Source organism: Gymnodraco acuticeps, unplaced genomic scaffold (genome assembly GCF_902827175.1).
Source record: "Gymnodraco acuticeps unplaced genomic scaffold, fGymAcu1.1, whole genome shotgun sequence".
NCBI lineage: Eukaryota > Metazoa > Chordata > Actinopteri > Perciformes > Bathydraconidae > Gymnodraco > Gymnodraco acuticeps.
In genome coordinates this window covers 164,118-185,000 of record NW_022991415.1, presented here as the reverse complement: position 1 = coordinate 185,000, position 20,883 = coordinate 164,118, and the positions used below count along the sequence as shown (strand labels likewise).

At 45.6% G+C, this 20,883-nt stretch overlaps 1 protein-coding gene across 1 annotated transcript in view; it reads left to right on the top strand.

Annotated features, from left to right (window-relative positions):
• fam110b (family with sequence similarity 110 member B) overlaps window positions 1–20,883 on the top strand; it is a 61,740-nt gene that overhangs the window by 16,625 nt on the left and 24,232 nt on the right. The window contains 1 exon segment of the mRNA XM_034195795.1: window positions 10,245–10,354. The gene's annotated coding sequence lies outside the window, so the exon portion shown is untranslated.

Sequence of the window (20,883 nt, the reverse complement as noted above, 5' to 3'; positions counted from 1 at the left end):
GTGTATGGTACAGTGTGTAGGTGTGTGTGGTACAGTGCGTAGATGCGGCAGACAGACAGGTCTCAGTTGGTTTGGTGTCCTCTGCTTACTTTTAATAGGCCTACTTGTAAATACAACTTTTGGCCCGTAATTTCAATTCCCCATTTCAGCGACCAGAGAGAGGGGGGGATATATCCAGTCTCTGATTGTGTTACGTTATTATGAGAGTGCTCTCATACTTTAAATTGTATATATTTATATAAATATATTTGTGTGTGTATTGTCCTCATCTGTAGCCTGTTATTGTCTCATTATCCGCACTGTGAATGAATCAAAGTAAATATATAAGTCATCATGAACACATCTGTCCATCAGACAGAGGGCTGCTGTGCCTCATCATTAATGGACTCTTTAAAATAACCGCTCAGAAGAGAGGAGTTCTCATTTCTCTAACCGCCTGCTGCTTCCCCTTCTCTCTCCTCGGTTCCACTCCTCGGCTCCTCCGCTTGCATCTCCTGCGGGCGGGACTAAGACACGAGGATAGGAGTCGAGGAGGGGAAATTAGAGTATTGAGAAGCCTTCTTAGTCTGAGAAGTGTTGTGTATATATGTAATGCAGGGCAAGGGTTACATTGATGGCCAATCTTGCACGTTTTTTCCGATTTGGATTTACTTGTCTTTGATATGATTTTAAACTTGAATAAATACAACATTAGCTGCACAGGTTTCCTATTAAATGCCTGTTACATTTTAGTATTATAGGTACCTCATAATGAGTGTGTGGGTTTTCTCTATCACATGGTTGATCCCTGTTGGCGGGGCCTTTGCTGAGGACTCCTGCTCTGGAGCAGCCTGTCCACCTCAGTGCCTGCTGAGAATGTGTGGGAGGAGAAGGGGGGGTGGCAGATTAACAGGGTACAGCGGAAGGTCAATTGACGGAGGTTAAGACTGGAGCCACACAAGAACGGTAACGCAAACGAACCAAATACAAAAAAACTTCCGTCCACACGCAGTGGCGTTTTCTCCCGGAGGCCAAGGGAAGCCAGGCTTCCCCTGTTTTTTCGGATTGTAGTTATAATTTAAATAAATAAATAAAAACACTTTGTTTTGTTTCGATAATTCTCCTTTGCTGTGTGTTGCTGCCGGCCCGTCTCTCCCCCATTCTCATTGAATATTTTACAAAGAGTGAAACAAAACAGCGCCCCTCTAATGGTTATGGTGAAACAGTAGATTGCACTCACTGTTGCGAGAGGAGGCCAGCCGAATCTGGCTTCCCTTGGTGAAAAAAATGGAGGGATTGACCAATCAGATGAGGCTTACCTGATGCCCCTGCCAACCTGTGATTGGTCAGGGCCATGCCAAGGGAAGCCAGAGGCGGCTGGCTTCCCTTGCCTCACAATCCAATCAAATCGCATCAATTTAGTGTTGCAGTGACGCATCCTAAAATCCGGAAGTAAGCTGCGGCATGTTTCCCTCGACAAAAAAGCAATGGGGATTTCTCCATAGGATTTAGGAAAATAGCTCGAAATAAGGTCAGTGGAAAACGAACCTGTTTGATAAATGCACGTTTTATTCAGTCGGATAATATCCACATGTCTAACCCTACTTTTATCATTTTCGAATCATAAATCTAATGGATAGAAGATAGATACACTGCATCACTCTCACCGCCGTTAGAAAGTAGCAAGCAACTGAAGCAAGTGCAATTATGGAGGGTGGAGATTTGGAGTATTTCATCAAAAATAATTGTACTAAACTTCCGCTACAGCAGCAACAACAAATACAATCTGATGACAGGCCGATGCCCAAACTGGAGCTGTGTACAGCGAGGAAAAAAGGAGCGAATCGGACGTAAAACGTTAAAGGTCTCCTGATTTAGTTTGTGAATGAATGCTTATTAGAGTTTCAGCTGGAGAGTGCGTGCGGACCTGTCGGTTAGATAACAGGCGTGTGTAAGTCCTGCATCTGATACAAATGTGTGTAAAATGATACCGGCTGCTGTAATCACTCATCTGGTTACGTTATTACATTGACCACCACACCCCCGACACAAAAGAAAGGACGTATTATTGGCTTCCCCTAATTTTTTCCCCACGCCACGCTACTGTCCACACGCAATAGGCACCAGAAACGTGTCCGTCATCACGAGACCACTCGAAAGCGCTGGAGACGCTGTAGTACATATGCTGGGCCTGTATTGTGGCGCTGTACTTCTGCCACAAAATACACCAAAAGCAGCGAAGAAGACTTCCTGCGCATGGTTGCCCTTCTGTTTATTTCTCCGCGGTGGACAGCGTTTGCTCCTGCTGTAAATATCTCCGGTAGTCCACCAGCAGATGAAAAACAACAACCGACTTCCAGGGACGAGGGAACCGTGCGGCAGAGTTTACGATTTTTTTTCCGCCAGTCAACATGTCCGTTAAAGTTTAAATCTTCCGGACAAAATTAGAAAAGTTCCGGTCAAAGGTCTTCATTGTTATTTATTGAGCTTTAAAACAAATTGATAACGACTGTATATAATAATATAAGAATAATAAACGGAGCCTCTCTTTTCCTCCCCCTCTTCTGAGAGCCCAGCAGCTGATCTCTGAGCAGGAGAACCTGGAAAAGTGTTCCAATGTTTTTTCATTCACCCCCACACTCAATGTTCTGTGAGCCCTGCCTGTCCTGGTTAACCTGGCGCTCCTGCAGTAAACATCTTATTAAATGTATTTTTAAGATTTAGCTAAAGTTATATCTCATGTGCATGTTGGGTTTAACCACTGGCGAGTATGGTAGAAAGAGAGAGATAGCTTACAGCATTCTCATTCTGTAAGCCGCTCCTCTGAGAACTTTCTCAGAATCGCTTCTCAGGAGGGAACCCTTCACCCCCACACGCAAATCAGCCACCTGAAAACAAACTCAGAAATACACACACCTAACCAAACCAAACCCAACCATGGATTTAGAGTATCTTTACACCCAAAGTCAATCATGCTCTGATCCCAATGTGGTGTATGGGCTTCCTTACTTTCAGACTACAGCTAGACATGCCATGCTTGCACCTTTTTATGATGCATTCCTTTAAAATAAAACTGATGAGAGTCTTCTATATCCCCCCATAACAGTACCAACAGAATATTTGAGTGTGTCTAAGATGTTAATAAGACACGGCAGTGAAACAGACATCAGGAGGGGGTTTAGTAAAGAGGTCTGACTCTGGACTGGCTTGTGGCTGCTGAGCAACAGCAGCCACAAGCCAGTCCAGAACACTGTGTTCTATAGGAACATGAACACACCAGTGACGTAACGTGTGTGTTTAATACTGCTGAGTCCGGCTGGAGGAGCCATTATCAGTGAGCTGGAAAAACCCCTGTCACACACACATGCACACACAGATAATTCTGACATCTGCTGTTTCCCAATGTTCTGGTGACTCTAACAAACTGAACACGGCACAAATGGTTTAAAGCTTTAACATCTGAAGCCAAATTCACAAAAATTGAAGAGTTCTATTTTAGTAGGGATTTATGTAAATTCTCAAGCAACTTGTCCAAGGAATACACATTTGAGTACTAACTATCTGGCAGCTGTATTAAAGTCGACCAGAAACATTATTATTATCCCAGCACAATCCAGTCCAAAACGTGTCATTAACTCACTGGCATTCAGCTTTTGGAAAATATTTGTCCTAACTCTTTCTTTTTGTATTTGTCCTTGAGTCCGTTCCCTTTCAATTTTGTTTTTATTGAGTCAGGCACAATGAGTTTACATGTATACAGTCAATATGTTTCCCAATATGTAGATACGGTGGACAACTTTTAGTTGTATAAGGTTGAGCCTGGAACAGGACGTACTATTGTTCACTCTCGCTAATGCGCCATCCCAGACATCATCATCTATTGCTTGGACTAGTTCATCTTCCCAATCTTGTTTGATTTGACCAAGCAATGTTTCTGTGAGACGAGAGATGGAATTGTAAATTCTTGAAACCAGACCTTTTTCGGTTGTTAGTGTTCAGAATTGAGTCAATTATTGAATCCGGAGGGATATTGGGGAATGAAGGGTTATTTAGTTTAACCCAGTTACGGACCTGGAAGTAGCGAAATAGATGAGAGTCTGGGAGGCTACATTTGTCAGAGAGTTGGCTAAAGCTACCGAAAATATTGTTGATGTAAAGGTCCCTTACTCTGATAAGGCCTAATCTCTGCCACATAGAGAAGGCCCCATCAGTGTAAGGGGGGAGAAAGAGACGGTTGTTGTGAATGGGACTATGAATAGAGGATCCATAAAGTCCATGAGCCTTTCTAAATTGGGACCATATTCTTAGGGTGGAAACAACTATCGGGTTATTCGAATATTGAGTTGGCCGGCTGGGTAATGTAGATGTAAGCAAAGCCAAAAGTGAGGTATTGGGACAGGATTTGGCTTCAAGCTCACACCAACTCAATGTTGCTTCCTTGGTCCATAAAATTACTTTGTGGATATTGGCTGCCCAATAGTAGTGTCTTATATTTGGAAGCGCCAATCCTCCTGTAGATCTGTGCCTTTGTAAAAGCTCTCTCCTAATTCTAGGAGTCTTCCCTTGCCATAAAAAAGAGGAAATTAGTGTGTCTATTTTACGAAAAATTGATTTGGGTAGGAAGACTGGCAGACATTGAAAGAGGTACAGGAAGCGAGGGAGCACATTCATTTTTATACAGTTTACCCTCCCAGCGATAGTTAAATGTAAATTATTCCACCTTTCCAAATCAAATTTGAGTTTGTCAATTAGTAGTGGGACGTTGTTTTTGTAAAGGTCTGAGAGTTTTTCACTTATATTCACGCCTAAGTACTTCAAATTACTCCTAGACATCTTAAAGGGGATGAGTCTATCGGGGATCTGAAGGGCCAGGTCATTTACAGGGAAGCACTCACTCTTGGAAAAGTTTAGCTTGTACCCTGAGAAGGTTCCGAATTGGGTTAACAGATCTATTATCTGAGGAATGGTAGATATAGGGTTAGAAATGAACAATAGTAAATCGTCAGCGTATAACGAGAGTATGTGTTGTGAACCATATCTGGTAATTCCTTGTGTAAAGCTGGCCGATTTAAGCGCAATTGATAGGGGTTCGGTCGTCATGGCGAATAGTAACGGGCTTAGAGAGCAACCCTGGCGAGTACCTCTACCTAGTGTAAAATATTGAGAATTCATCCCGTTAGTACTCACTGAAGCCTTGGGTGAAGAGTATTACAGTGCTATCCAGGACACAAATTTGGATCCGAGGCTGAACCTCTTAAGGACCTCAAATAGAAAGCCCCACTCCACCCTGTCGAACGCTTTCTCTGCATCCAATGAGACCACCACGTCTGGTGTCTCCTTGGATGCAGGAGAGAGGAGGATGTTGAGAAGGAGTATCAGCCTTTCATAAACCCAGTGTGGTCTAATGATATGATGTGTGGCGTGACTGATTCAAGGCGTATGGCTAGTATTTTAGCCAGGATCTTATAGTCCGCATTCAGAAGGGAGATGGGGCGATAGGAGCTACATTCAGATTTTGCCTTGCCTGGTTTTAATAATAAGATTACTACCGCCTCAGTGAGAGTTTGTGGTAACGTTCCCTGGTCCAGAGAATCCTGGAACATTCTCAAAAGAAGGGGGGTCAATTTATCAATAAATGTTTTATAAAACTCAATTGGATAGCCGCCTGGGCCCGGGGCCTTGCCACTCTGGATCAGCCTGATCGAATCAGCTGGGCTTTAGAGGTTGATCCAACTCACCCTCCTGAGCTGGAGTTATGGAAGGAAATTCCAGATCATCCAAGAATGTAGTTCTGTCTGCATTATCGACAGGGGCTTGTGAGGCATATAGTCCAGAGTAAAATGTTTTAAAGGTGTCATTGATAACAGATGGGATTGTTGTGAGTTCACGAGTAGGGGTCCGTATTTGTTTAATTTGTTGGGAGGCCGACTGGCTCTTAATTTGGTGCGCTAGGAGACACCCGCCTTCTCCCCATGTCCATACTGAAATCCACGCGATCTTAAAATCAATTTCTCAGTCTCTTGCGTTGAAAGTAAATTGTATTCCATCTGAAGATTTTGCCTTTCTTTATCTAGTTCAGGGGATGGACATGTTGAGAGTTGAATCTAGTTTTGCTATACTGCCCAAAAGTTCTAACTGCTTTTGCTTTGTTTTCATTTTGTTTTGCCTGCAGAGTAAGAGATAGTCTCTCCTCGGATCACAGCTTTTAACGTCTCCCACAAAAGAGATAGTGATATCCCATCAGACATATTGGTTATAAGGAAATCATCAATAGCTTTAGAGATTGTTTCACAGAATCGATCATCGTTAACAGTGTGCCGTTCAGTCTCCAGGGGGGACTTTGTAACAGTGGTGAATGAGAGGTCAAGTAACAATGGTCGGATATCACTATTGGTGAGTATTCTATGTTTTTTACAGCGGGAAGAAAATAGTTATCGATAAAAAAATAGTCGATTCTCGAAATGTTTTGTGAACCAAGGAGTAGAAAGAAAACTGTTTCGCTTTGGGGTGGAGAGAACGCCATGGGTCCACACACCTGTTTGACTCATAAATAATGAGATGGCTTTAGCCATTTTAGAGGGGGAGTCCCGTTTTGGGCTAGATTTGTCTAAAAGCGGGTCCATTGTACAGTTGAGATCACCGCCCAAAATCAAATGGTGGGAGCTTAGGTCTGGTAATAATGATATCACTTTCCCATGAATGCTTCATCATCCCAGTTGGGCGCATATAGATTGGCGAGAACAACATTGACATTATTGAGGGAACCAGAAACTATCACAAAGCGCCTTGAGGATCCGCTATAACCTGTCGGGCTGAACTGTATTTTTTATGCATCACAATAGCTGCGCCTCTTGCTCTACTACTGAAATTGGAATGAAAGGTTTGGCCAACCCATGATGCCTTTAACCTATGGTGGTCCTTAGTGGTCAGATGAGTTTCCTGTAGAAAGGCAATTTCGTTTTAAGGTGTTTTAAGTGGGAAAAATTCTGCCTCTTTTAACCGGGGCATTCATGCCCTTAACATTCCAGGAGACAAGTCTTAGACATGCTTCACCATTTCCTGTTAATTAACCATCAAAAATATGAGCCTGAAGTACATGAAGAGGGTATGCAGCCTATTTAATGGAAAGCAGGAGAAACGAACAACAACAAAAAATAAACATATAGTAGGACCTAACACCCAAATTCTCCCCAAAAAAAATGCTCTCAAAAAGGAGAGCCAAACACATTCCCTTTCCTAAGCTTGTTCCTAAAACGAGAACTAGCAGCAGGACTCCAAAAAAATATGTCACTTCCGTATGACATTAACCTATAATCTAACTTATGTTCCTGAGCAGACAGGGCTCCTATCTCTACAATTGGTCTGACATGCAGAGTAAACAGTCTAGTTTGTTTGTAGCCAATAAAGTTAACCGCACAAACCTGAGATTGTTCCTAGCAAGGCTTGTTTCCCCCGGACCGTGCCCCTTTAACACCGGAAGTGGCCACAGTAAACATCACACAACAACAGAGGAAAGCTAGTGCACATGCTGGATAACAACATCCATTCATACCTCACGGTGGATCCATATCAGGATATCTTAATACAAACAAAGTCTGTTCCCTTTCATTCACCTAAGGAGCTTTCTTAAGGGCTTGTGAATAACTTTAATATTCACAAATTATCTGGTCTTATTTGTTAAGGGAAATTCTTATAAAAACGTCATATTCTAGGATTTACTGAGAATATTGTGACTAGGAGAAACACTATGTACTAGGAAGAATATAAAATTCCGTAGTGGATATCTACTTCTGCAGAGACTAAGATAACATAATGTGTATGACGCTTTGCCCAAGTGAACCTCATTGTGGATAATGAGAGGGCTGCTCGTTCACTTCTCTCCTATCCAGATTTAACCTCGATATGTTGATCTGTCAACACTTAAGCTCCATAAAGAGTTTAATATATGACATGTATCAGTCCAATCACTGCCTTTCTATCACACAGGTTCCTATACTCCTATATTTCTATATGTCCCTTCTCCTTACTCACCACACAACTCACAAGATTTGTTTGTTGGCTGCTCAGGTATTTTCCTGATGCTGAAGCCAGCTGAACCTGAGCAGGAATAGTCCTATAACCCCAGAATTGATTTGTTATTTTAGCCCTTTCAGCTCCCTTGTTAAAACTATTGTTTTTTTATTTTTCTGCTTAACAAAACATGTAGGTATTACAAATGTCTGTTTGCCAAAGATCCTATTTTCTGCAATATTTTTTTAATTCAATGGAAAATCCATTGCTTTTGGCTGAGTGAGCCCTTGCAATGTTAACTCCTGGGTTAGCCTACAAAAATAGGTCATCACCAAACCACTTTAGTGGGTCTAACCAGATCCTTTCAAAAAGCTGCTAGCTTGACCGGTGTGTTTACTAACCTTAGCCATGTTCATTTATCTTTACTTATCATGATATTCTACTTCCATAATGATCACTTTTTAGGGAGTACATTTGGACGGAGGATTGAAGGGACAGACTGTCAGTGTTGCCAACATGGCGTCTTTCTCGCTAGTTACTTTAATAGGGAAATCATTTTCTTGTTTTTACATTACATTACTTTCTCTTTTGTTTTTCACATTTCTTTAAATGACATACTGTATAACAACTATAGAGGGTATGTGAATGTCACATAATTACATCGTTGCCATGGTCAATGGGGTACCTACTGCTGAAATGATAAAGAGCTGGTGTTCAACACACTGCAGGATCAACAGATGTCTTTGCTGAAGACTAAAGACTTTGAGAGTTGCTGACTTTAAGGGTTGTTCCCTACTGAGGTGTGTGTGTGTGGTGTGTGGTGTGTGTGTGTGTGTGTGTGTGTGTGTGTGTGTGTGTGTGTGTGTGTGTGTGTGTGTGTGTGTGTGTGTGTGTGTGTGTGTGGTGTGTGTGTGGTGTGTGTGGGTGTGTGTGTGTGTGTGTGTGTGTGTGTGTGTGGTGTGTGTGTGTGTGTGTGTGTGTGTGTGTGGTGTGTGGTGTGTGTGTGTGTGTGTGTGTGTGTGTGTGTGTGTGTGTGTGTGTGTGTGGCTGTGTGTGTTGTGGGTGGTGTGTGTGTGTGTGTGTGTGTGTGGTGTGTGTGTGTGTGGGTGTGTGGGTGTGTGTGTGTGTGTGTGGTAGGCAGAGGTCATTTGGTGGGACTCCAGCTCCCACTGAGGGACCATCTGGACCACTACACTGAGTCATTAACCTGTTAAGCCCCAAGCCTGTTTTTAAGGTCTCAGGCTCGAAAATGACATGCCCAGAACAGATGACTATATCTTCCCTTCTAAAAGGGGTAAATTAATCATCTTTTTTCTCAAAGCAATGATAAACTTGTGAGTTGGATGTAGAAGAGTCAGAATCAATATAGAATTTTTTTATTTTAAAGTAAATTCAGATTGAACATAAGAGATGAGGTCAGCTGGTAAAAGAATGGAATTTGATCAAGATTCAAACCAGGAAAAGCTACGCAGTGGTAACAACTGAAAGGAAAATAAGACCATATGGGTGGAAAAAATAAGAAGTTGAAATGTGTAAAACCACACAGGTGACCGGAGAATGAGTAGAATCAGTTAGGGGTTGTCACTGCCCCTTCATGCATGGGAAGGTGACCATTTCTTCTGTTAAAGGATGTCATTGTCGGGTCCTCTGCTTCACTTCTAATGTCCTACAGTCAGTGATGACTGAAGTATGCCTCAAAAAGGAGGTGTGGTTATAGTGGCAGAGCTAGTGAAAAGAGTATTTTAACCATTACATTACAAATGAAGCTAATATAATTAATAGATAAGTAATGGCTGCTGTACATTGATGTTAAAGGCGGTGATAAAAGGGAAATGCCATGTGTAGACACAGGAAGTGGAAGAGCACCCTGTGAACTCATCAGGTGAACTCCCATCAACCATGACGCATGCTGGTGTGTCGTTCTGCGAAATGTTCGGCCATTATGGACTGAGGAGTATAATAAATACAGGCTGATAATAATTTACTTTTTCCTAACTCCTTATATCTTACTGCCAGAAAATAAACAGGATTGCATTAGGGCCTCTGTTCCTGTGTTTATTTTATTTTTAGTTTGGGATTTGCTAGATTCTAGATTTACTTTGACTAAGGGACTCTGCTTTATCTTGAGTAAAGATATCATTAGCGATGTACGCACTGGTTCTGATGTAGAATAATGTCAATAAACCGATCATCGCTCAGTCATTTGAATCATTGACACTTTAACAGTTTGTCATTTGTGTTTCTTTTACTGACAGCTGTGAAACCCACTGACAACCTGCAGGACCTGGAGGAGAAGGGGGAGGAGCCGAGCTCCAACAGCCAATAGCTGAAGCTGAGAAGCAGCCAATGGGACAGCTCCAAACAGGTAAAAATGTGTCTATTTAGTAACACTAAAAAAAAACAAGATGATGTAGCATGAACAAACAAGATCTACCGTTCCTTAAGTCTAAAAAGAAGAAATGAATTCATCATTTTTCTTTTGACATGTTAGCTTCATAACCATGACATGATAATAACTGAACAAATTAATATTGTAATAATAAAGAAACTAGTATTCATTCTTCAAAGTGTATGGATTTATATTGCAACATACCTCCCTCTACCTTTATTTCATCTTTTGCAGATTATTTTGGGAAGTTTAGCAATACTTTGTTTAAACACTAAAATGTCTCTAAATATTTTTTCATTATGTACTGTTGTTAAAATACATTTTATGCTGTTCCAGTCCATAGTGCCAGTTCCTGGTAGTATATTGACCCTGCAGCACAAAAAATGAAACATTCATTGTGTCCAAAGTTGCAAACCTTTTTATCTGATCACCTTCCATAGTACCATTAACTTAGTGGCACAGTGATAGTGTGAAGGGTCAGCCATGCTGTCGGTGGTGTTGTTCAGTTCTCTGTGTTGGGTGGGAGCAGCAGGCCAGCATGAGAGGGGTTTGCCAGATGTGTGTTAGTGAAAAAAGAGCTGAGGACTGAGCCTCAACAGCCTTCACTCGCTCTGGAAACTTTAACAGATTGAGTCCAGAGTGGAATGGGATTAAGAGCATCTTAGAGGTTGTTCCAATGGAAAAGGGTTTTGGATTCAGCAAAAGGATATGTACTTACTGTCATTTGGCTTATGTGTGGCACTTAATATGTTCTTTTGCACCAACATAATGCAAGTGAAACAGGGGAATATGGAAGAGCAAACTAAGACTGATACTGTTATAGAGAGTGGAGAGAAAAATCTAATGTCTGTCACTGTTACTTTCTAATATAAACACATCACATGACCAATTAAGATAAGATAAGATGGACCTTTATTGATCCCTGTAGGGAAATTCAGGTGTTATAGTAGCAACAGAATAAGAGAGAACAAATGAGAATATACACAGGGATAATACAATTTGTTTTAAATGTAGTTAAAGTATGAATAGAAATAACAACAATAACACAAGTTAAACTCTGATCTGGTGAATATACGTTTATACAGATAGGTGAACAAGGTTCATTAATAAGTGAAGACACTTTTTCTAAATGACTTCGATCATTCTGATCTGGCATTTCTTGTTTCTTGTCTGACATACCCAGATACTTAATGATAAATATCTTCTCTGAGAGTCGACCTGTTTCACAGCAGACCTTTTGACTTGTAAAACAACAGGGATAACTAATAACCTGAGTGTAAGTGCACACCATTACAGTGAGCCAGTTGCAGGTTGTATTGTGTAAGCTGACTCTTTGGAATGACTCACTAGTGTAGTTATTGAGAGCAGAATGCTGCGCTGCTTTAAATAGTGCTGCCGCAAGGAATCGTGGGAAGGCATGATCTCCTTTTCTTAATATGAGAAAGGAACTTCAAAGTGCATTACTTTAGCATCTAGAGAATGTAAACAGCTCCTATCCTAGCTGTCATATATATCCGGGGCATTTCACTCAAAGAAATACTATTGGACCCGGAGCCCATAACTCATATTTCACCAGCGCTGCCTAGTTTGAGTTTGATTATATTTGAGTTTACTGGCAGAGATGCACACTGCGTTAGAAACACCTTACATCCACCACCAAGTGGGCCAAGGTTTCATTCATGTTATCACTATACTGTATATATCTCAAGTGCTGTAGGTCTATAACCAGAAGTCTGTAAATATTCATATGTAAAAAGACCACTGGCTGAATGAAGTACCTCACCCATATGGATGTGTATCAGTCAGTGGTGGAAGAAGTACTTACAGTGTAAAGATACTGTTACAAGTACAAGTCCTGCATTCGAATATTAATGAAGTAAAAGAACAAAAGTATTGGCAATTTGGCATCAAAATATACTTAAAGTTCCAAAAGTAAAAGTACTCATTATGCGTGTCCCATTTCACAAAAATATATATAATAAATTACTGGATGTATTTATTTTTTAGCAATGTGTTCATCATAGCTGGTACTATGAGCTACTTTTTGTGACTTTATTTACTGCTGCTGGCTATTTAATTATAACGATAGTTACGGCTGTAACTACGGTTCTATGAGTCCCGGATGACCGCCAGAGGCGGTGCTTTTAGCACTGGATATGTCCATCGCACGCATGTGCAGTTCGAGTACCTAATAACAACAAAGTCACCTGTGACCCACGTGACTACGGCTACATAGGCCGGCGTCACTAGTGGATCGGTTACCAGAATCTTCTCGCGAGCACACAAGAATTCTGAGTGACCGGAAACTCTGGCGGTCATCCGGGACTCATAGAACCGTAGTTACAGCTGTAACTATCGTTCTATTTCGTCCCTACTGACCGCCAGAGACGGTGCTTTTAGCACTGGATGACTATACCATCCATGTCATGAAGAATCCGAACACTTGCTTACCTAGCTGGAAGCAGCGGAGCTCGGCAACAGGACCACGCCCAAAGGATGGGGAGTGGCGACATTGACCCGGTAGAACCTGGAGAATGTGCCAGACGATACCCACGACGCCGCAGCGCAGATGGTCTCAAGGGACACCCCTCTCAGGGCAGCCCAAGACGTTGAGATGCTCCTTGTAGAGTGACATCTCACCCCTGATGGCGGGGGGTGGCCACTGGCCCCATAGGCATGTGAGATTGTATCCACAACCCAGTGGGACAGCCGCTGCTTGGAGAGAGCACAGCCCCTTCTCGTGCCGCCATGGCAAATGAAGAGCTGCTCTGACTGTCGTATATGGGCCGTAGCACCAATGTGCCTCTAGGGCACGCACAGGGCACAGCAACTCAGGCGTGCCGTTCTCCTGTGGGACGTTAAAGCGTGCCAGCTGGATAGGCCGATTGGAGTGGGCTAGTGGAAGCACCTTGGGCAGGAACGCCACGTTCGGCCAGAGGGCAACACCCGAGCCATCGGAGTTCCACCTCAGGCATGTATCGCTCACGGAGAGGGCATGTAGCTCTCCAACTCGTTTCCCTGAGGTCATGGAAAGCAGAAATGCTGCCTTTAAGGACAGCCACTTAAGCTCCACCTGGGCCAGGGGCTCAAAGGGAGGAGATGATAGGGCATCCGGCAGCAGGGGCAGGTCCCAAGCCGGAGCCCTCGGGGTGCTAGGGGGATGCTGCCGTAAAACCCCTCTCAGGAAGAGGGACACCGACCTGTGGCACCCCGCCGTGGTGCCGTCGACCCGAATATGTCGGGCAGAAATAGCAGCCACATAAATTCAGAGTGGAGTGAGAACGCCCACTGTCTAGAAGGGACTGCTGTCTGGGCAACAGCGTACATGCTGTCCCAAGGAACACGCACATTCTTGCCCCCCAGTAGGGGTAGAAAGTGCGTGAGTGCAAGCTGCACAGCCCGAAGCTCTAGCACGTTGGTATGGTGTGCACCCTCCTGGGCAGACCACTGACCCTGAACGGTCCTGCCCTGCCGTACTGCACCCCACCCTGTGAGACCTGCACCTATGGTGACGGTCTCCTGGCAGATGGGATGGCGCCCATGGGTACGCCCATCAGGAGATAGGCCCTGCCCCTCCAGTGTGACCGAGAGTGGAGGCAACGCTGTGACACCCTGACTTCCCTGCGCCTGTGCCACTTGGCATCCAAGTGAAGGCTGTTCAGCCACATCTGCATGGGGCGCAACGCCAGCGGGCCCAATGGCCGAGGCAGCATGCCCAAGGGCCGAAGGAACTGAATATAAGGCACCATGTTGCCCGGCCCATGTGGAAGTAGGCAACCCTCAAGTCCACGGCTGTGCATGTGCTGTGGTCAGCATATAGAGTGGCAGCACCTTCAGGAATCTGTTGATTCCTCTGGGGTCCAAGATCAGGCGAAATCCGCCGACTGTCTTGCTCACGAGAAAGTACGCCGAGTAGAACCCCCTGGGCTAAGCAGAGGGTCTACTGGCTCGATTGCGTCCTTGGACAGAATAATAATAATAATAATAATAATAATAATAATGGGTTCCATTTATAAAGCACTTCATATTTGATTTCAAATCCCGAAGTGCTACAAGTAGTGAGCATGAACAGTATAAATAAACATTACACAACACGGTAGAATTAATAAAAAGCAATACAAAATAAATAAAAGGGTGATAAAAAGGTCTAGGCAAAGGCTCTTTTGAAGAGATGGGTTTTGAGGCCTTTTTAAAAAGCCTCCACGGTCTGTGGTGCTCTCATTTGGTCGGGGAGAGCATTCCACAGACTGGGAGCAGCCGAGCAGAAGGCCCGGTCTCCCATAGTACGGAGCTTAGTCCTGGGGGGTTTGAGGAGGTAGGAATTGCTGGAGCGGGTAGTCCACAAGGAGGTATGGGGGGTGAGGAGTTCCTTAGGTAGGGAGGGGCAGTTCCATGGACACACTGGTGGGTGAGGACGGAGACCTTGAATTCGATCCTAAATTCCACGGGTAGCCAGTGTAGTGCTTTAAGGATGGGGGTGATGTGATCATATTTGCGCACCCTCATCAGGATCCTAGCAGCGCTGTTCTGAATGTATTGGAGCTTCTGGATGCTTTTGTTGGGGATCCCGATGAGGAGTGCATTGCAGTAGTCCAGTCTGGAGGAGACAAAGGCGTGGACCAGCTTTCGGCGTCAGACAGAGTGAGTGTGGGGCGGAGTTTGGCGATGTTCCTGAGGTGATAAAAGGAGTTATTGCACAGCTGTTTAATGTGGGCCTCAAAGGTCAGATGGGCTTCCATTTTAACACCCAGGTTGGTGACTATTGAGGAGAGGGTAATGTCCTGGCCGGAGAAGGTGATGGTGGTGATGGTGGATGACCGAACCTGGTGTGGGGTGCCAACTATAATGGCTTCGGTCTTGGAGCTGTTGAGTTTCAGGAAGTTTTGCTTCATCCACGCCTGTATCTACTCCAGGCAGGCAGTGAGTGTGGGTGAAGGCAGGGCTGCAGAGGAGGTAGGGTTGATCCTGAGGTACAGTTGGGTGTCATCAGCGTAGCAATGAAATGATACTCCATGTCGGCTGATGATAGAGCCAAGGGGGAGCATGTAGAGTGTGAAGAGGGTGGGGCCGAGAACTGATCCTTGAGGGACACCACAGGTGACGTTGTGGGTACCCGACTCTGCCTCGCCCAAGGAGACGTACTCTGTTCTCCCGGTGAGGTATGATCTGAACCAGTAAAGGGGAGAGTCAGAGAGTCCGATGGTGGAGTGCAGACGATGGAGGAGGATGCCGTGATCGACGGTGTCGAAAGCTGCAGTGAGATCGAGGAGGATGAGGAGAGAGGGAGAGCCAGCATCAGCCGTCATCAGCAGGTCGTTGGTGACCCTGACCAGGGCAGTTTCTGTGCTTTGGCCTGAGCGGAAAGCAGACTGGAACTTCTCAAATAGGTTGTTGGAGTTTAGATGATCCTGGAGCTGAGCAGCAACTAGTTTTTCCAGCACGTTTGATAGAAAAGGAAGGTTGGAAATGGGTCTGTAGTTGGCCAGGACTCCCGGGTCAAGGGAGGGTTTTTTGAGACAAGGTTTGATGACACGGCTTTTAGGGCAGAGGGGACATGGCCAGCCTGGAGTGAGAGGTTTACGATCTTAGTGATCATGGCGCTCATCGTACAGATGTACGATTTTACAAGAGCTGACCGAAGGGGGTCCAGGACACAGGTGGAGGGCTTCATCCTCCTAACGATGCCCTCAACCTCTCGCTGAGAGATGTCCGTGAAACAGCAAAGAGGCTGGGTTGTCCCAGGCTGTGGGTCAGCAGTTGTAACTGGAGGTGCAGAGGGGCTAGAGAGGAGGGAGCGGATAGTATCAACTTTGTTACTGAAGAAGGCGGCAAAGTTGCTACACTGCTTCTCAGTCGGAGTGTAGAGGACTTTGGGGTTTGAGGAGGTGGTTTATGGTGGAGAAGAGTTGCTTGGAGTTTCCAGTACTGTTGTTGATGAGGGAGGAGTAGTACTGGGACCGTGCATCTCTAAGGGACTGTGCGTAGGCCTTCTGGTGTTCACGATAGGCTAACCGGTGAACAGTGAGTCCTGAGGCCTTGAGCCGCCGCTCAAGGACACGCCCAGCTGTCTTCATTCTCCGCAGTTCGCCGGTGTACCATGGGGCTGAGCGCGAGAAGGTGACCATCCTGGTTTTTAGGGGGGCGTGCAGATCAAGGAGACTGTTAAGGGACTGGTTGTAATATGCAGCTGACTCATTTACTGATGAGAAGTTGGCGGAAGAAAGATGCTGGAGGTCCAGGGTCATGGTGTCCGGGTTGATGTTCCTCAGGTTCCTGAAGCGGATTTGGCGTTTGGGCATGCTGAGTGGGGATTGGAAAGAGAGCTCCATAGAGATGGTCTTGTGGTCAGACACCCCCAAGTCATACACTAGCAGATTGCTGATGGGGGCGGAGTTTGTGATGACCAGGTCGAGCGTGTGGCCCTTGGCGTGCGTGGGGACATCAACATGTTGTGTCAGATTGAGGCAGTCCAGAAGTAGCAGAAACTCAGTGCCAAAGTGGCAGGAGGGGGAGTCGACGTGAATATTAAAATCTCCAAGTATGATAATATTGGCAGAGGTTGTGCATAGCGTAGTGAGAAGGTCTTGTATCTCTGGGATGAAAGCTGAGTTGGGTTTGGGTGGCCGGTAGATCAGAAGTATTGTCAGGGCGAAGGGGGGTTTACATTTAAATGCAAGGCATTCAAAAGAGGACAATACAGGCAGGGGCAGGAGTGACAGTTCCAATTCCTTTCGGTAGATGACAGCTAGGCCTCCACCACGACCAGTGCTGCAGGCTTTCTCCAAGTAGCTGTAGCCAGGAGGGCAAGCTTTATTGAGGGTGGAGTAAACCTCTGGCTGATGCCAGGTTTCCGTGAGGCACATGAAGTCCATTTTCTCATCGGTGATGTGGTCATGAATGAAGGATGCTTTATTACTGAGGGATTGTGTATTCAGAAGTTCTGTTTTGGCTTTGGAAGATGTGGTGAATCTCTGTAGGGGCCGGAGTAGGCTGTAATCCACTCCACGTTTTCCAGACTCCTTCGTGTGTGGCGGTCTCGCGATGCTCTCCGTGTATTCATGCAGCGGTCTCGCGATGTTTCTGGCGGGATTTGACCCCGCCATGAACGGGCTCTGATGACGCGTCAGATGTGCAACACGACGGCAGACAGAGTGGATGGATGGAATATCTGCAACTCCGTGCTGGGAATATACAGTTTGTCTTCTTTTTTGGCTTCGGTGGATATAGCGAGGCCGACAAAGAAGTCCAAGTTGTTTAATAACTGAGGTGCCGGTTGGAGCGTTGGAGTGGTTGAAACTCAGGAGTTGGGGAATAGAAAATCTCAACATGTCAACAGGTCGGGCGCCGAAGAAGTTTGGTAGCGGTGCTTAGCAGCGAGGGCTAACAGCAATGAGACAGCTGGAAGGCTATCCCAATAGTATACCTCGCGTCTGGGAATGAAACAGAGGATTGGGAGTCCGCCTGCTATCACAGTAGTAGCGGGAGAGAGGCAAGCAGTCAGCCGGAGATAGTCGGCGAATTTGGGCGATACAGCAGGTGAGTCCCGACAGCCGTCAGGTCCAAAACCGTCAATAATCACGAGGTTTAAGATATAAAAGCACTTGTTAAACAGACTCAAGTTTAGCCATATAGCTTAAAAGCAGATAAAATAGCTTAAAAGCAGATAAAAACTCTGAGGCGTAGGAGAAGCGGCGAACAAACAAGCGCCAGCGACGGACAACTCTTGGGCCAGAAGCTAGGGCCTCTGCCGGATCGCTGACGACTGTCATTTTGGCCCGGTCGAAGGCTAGGGGCCGGTACTGCGGTTCGTACCCCTGGGTTAAGGTGAAAACCACCCAAGGGCCAGAAGTACAGACAGCCCAGTAACTGAGCTGCTGCTGGGAAAGCAGCCGACGACCGTCCCCGAGAGTCTCGGGGCCTAACCCCCCAGCCTCCGGAGCCCCCTGGGTGGCGCCGGTAAGGCTCTGAGGCACGAGGCCGCCTAGAAGGCCGGCAGCACGAAAGCCCCTGGGAGGTGGATGAGTGGGGCGCTGGGACCTGCGCAGACCACCACTGTAAGCTGGTGGCTGAGAGCGGCTGCTAGAGGGGCCCCTGGGCCTGCTGGGAGTGGGCACAGGCCTATAAAGACCCGAGAGCTGCTTCCTGGTCTGTTTAGCTTAGGCAGCATGTTCCAGTGCCTACAGGGCAGCTGCCCCAAACAGCTCGACTGGCTCACTACGGAGGACATGTCTCCGACAGTGGTGACTGAGTAGGCCAAACCTGGCGACGAGTCTGCACCAATAAGGACATAACTCGTCCCCATTCCCTAGACATTAGGGCAAAGGCTTACAGTGATGCATCCCTGAGGCCCAGCAAAGAAAGCTCAGCCGGAGCCTGCTGCCGAGAGGTAGAGAAAGCCAGTATCAGATGGGAGAGGGAGTTCCCGTGCCGCTGTGTCATAGGCCCTACATTAGTGCTGTAGCGACGCGTCGACGCGTCGACTTCAAAATATCGTCGACGACATATTTCCGCGTCGACGCGTCGCCACCATAGACTGTATATATGGTCGCCACACACACGTGGGTCACCCAAAGCAACAAGCAGTTCGCAATCGCACTTCTAACACAATGGAGACTGAAACCTCACAGGATTGCGCACGAAGCCCTCAAACGAAAACATCTCGCCCTAGGTCCTCAAAAGCATGGGAATATTTTAAAGTTAGTCCAAAACGCAAAGATATTTATATATTTATATCTCACTGAGACTGCTGCTTGACCGGAAGCAGCAGCTAGCTGTGGTGGCAACCATTAGCAGCTAGCATTTGCTCTCCGATTTTTACATAAAAATGGAATTATGGATTATAAATTCAATAATTTTTTTATACATAGACGTTAAAAACCTATGGATTAACCGATTCAGCCGCGTTTTTTCTCATTTTAATGCCATTGAACACGTATTTTGATCAGATTGACAGCTACGGCGGTGAGACGATCTCCCTAGAAGCTCTGTGAAGGTACGTGTTGTGATGACTGTATTTGCTTCCCCTGTCGCGAGTCCGGATAACTCAGTGATGATACTATGTACCTACATAATCTGTGGAGTCTCAGCTTTAATCGGATATCTTGTATGTGCAGCTACGATAAGTAATAAGGGTTATCTTGAGTTCTGTGCCAATGTCCGTTAGCATTTTTTCGCTCAGGAGTCATTTAGATAGCATTTTAGTTTGCTTCTTATGAGACTTGTGTTTTGTTTTGTGTTGGTAAACATGGTTTGTATCGTCAGTTAGCTGAGATTATTTCCGTTAATCTGGTATAACACATTAATAGGTTCTTAAATATTAAGATCCCCTGAGACACAGTATCGTGAAAACAATTTTTTTTACATTACTTTTTTTTACATTACGTTTTTTATGAATTGAACAACAGAAAAATAATCGTTCGATTAGTCGACTAATCGATCAAATAATCGCCCGATTAATCGTTTTCAAAATAATCGTTTCCCCCCAGCACTACCCTACATAGCAGCTCGTTTGTGAGCCTTCACTGAGGCCGAGGGCACCTGGCATCAGGAGCCCGAATCGGGGAGGCGTTGGCAGGCTCAATGGATGGCAAGCGACCCAGCCCCACCCTCGCCGGATCCTGCCTGGCAGCAGAGTGGGAGAGGGCCCTGGTGTCTCTCCAGCCTGCATGGAGCTCCCTCAGGTACTCCTCTGAAGGAGGACAGTGGGAGTGAAAAGGGGCAGGGTTATGCCTGAAAAAGGCGCTAGCCTGAGCCGAGTCGGCCTGCGTAACCTGAAGCTGCAAGCGTACCAGGGCCGCACGAATAATGGCCGCCATGAAGGCGTCCTCCGTGCCCTGCAGAGAGCTCTGAGCAGAGGAGTGGGAAGCCTCCTCGGGGGTGAGCGGGGCTGCCTTCACCTAGCTGGATTAAATAAAGAAGCTTAACGGGGCAGCTTAGCCAGGCGGCTGCTGCTAAGAATCAAGCAGCACATCTACCAGGAGCGGGGGCGAAAAACACTGCCTTCACTGGATGATTTAAACAACGAAGCTCAACAGAACACGCCAGATGTTAGCCAAGCGGCCGCTGCTAACAATCAGAGAAATACGTTACAGGGAGCCGGAGCGAGAGCACTGCCTTCACCAGCTGAGTTTAAATAAAGAAGCTGTAACAAAACATGCAAGACGTTAGCCAAGCGGCTGCTGCTAACAATCAAGTGAGATCAAGTCAAACACAAATGTTTAAGACCAGATAACTAGCTTCTAAAGAAGAGAACAGCACAGAGCCGTAGTTACAGCAGTAACCATGGCCAGTGCTTACACAGCATATAACCGTAGTTACAGTACTAACTATGGCCAGTATTTACACGGCTTAGACTAGGGGTGTTGAAAATAATCGTTTCTACGATGCATTGCGATGCGGACGTGGACGATTCGGTCTCGATGCAGTGACGGAAGATAATCGGTTATAGCGTAGTAACGTTGCTTCCTGATTTTCCGGCCGCGGCTTTACTATAACGTTTTTTTTTC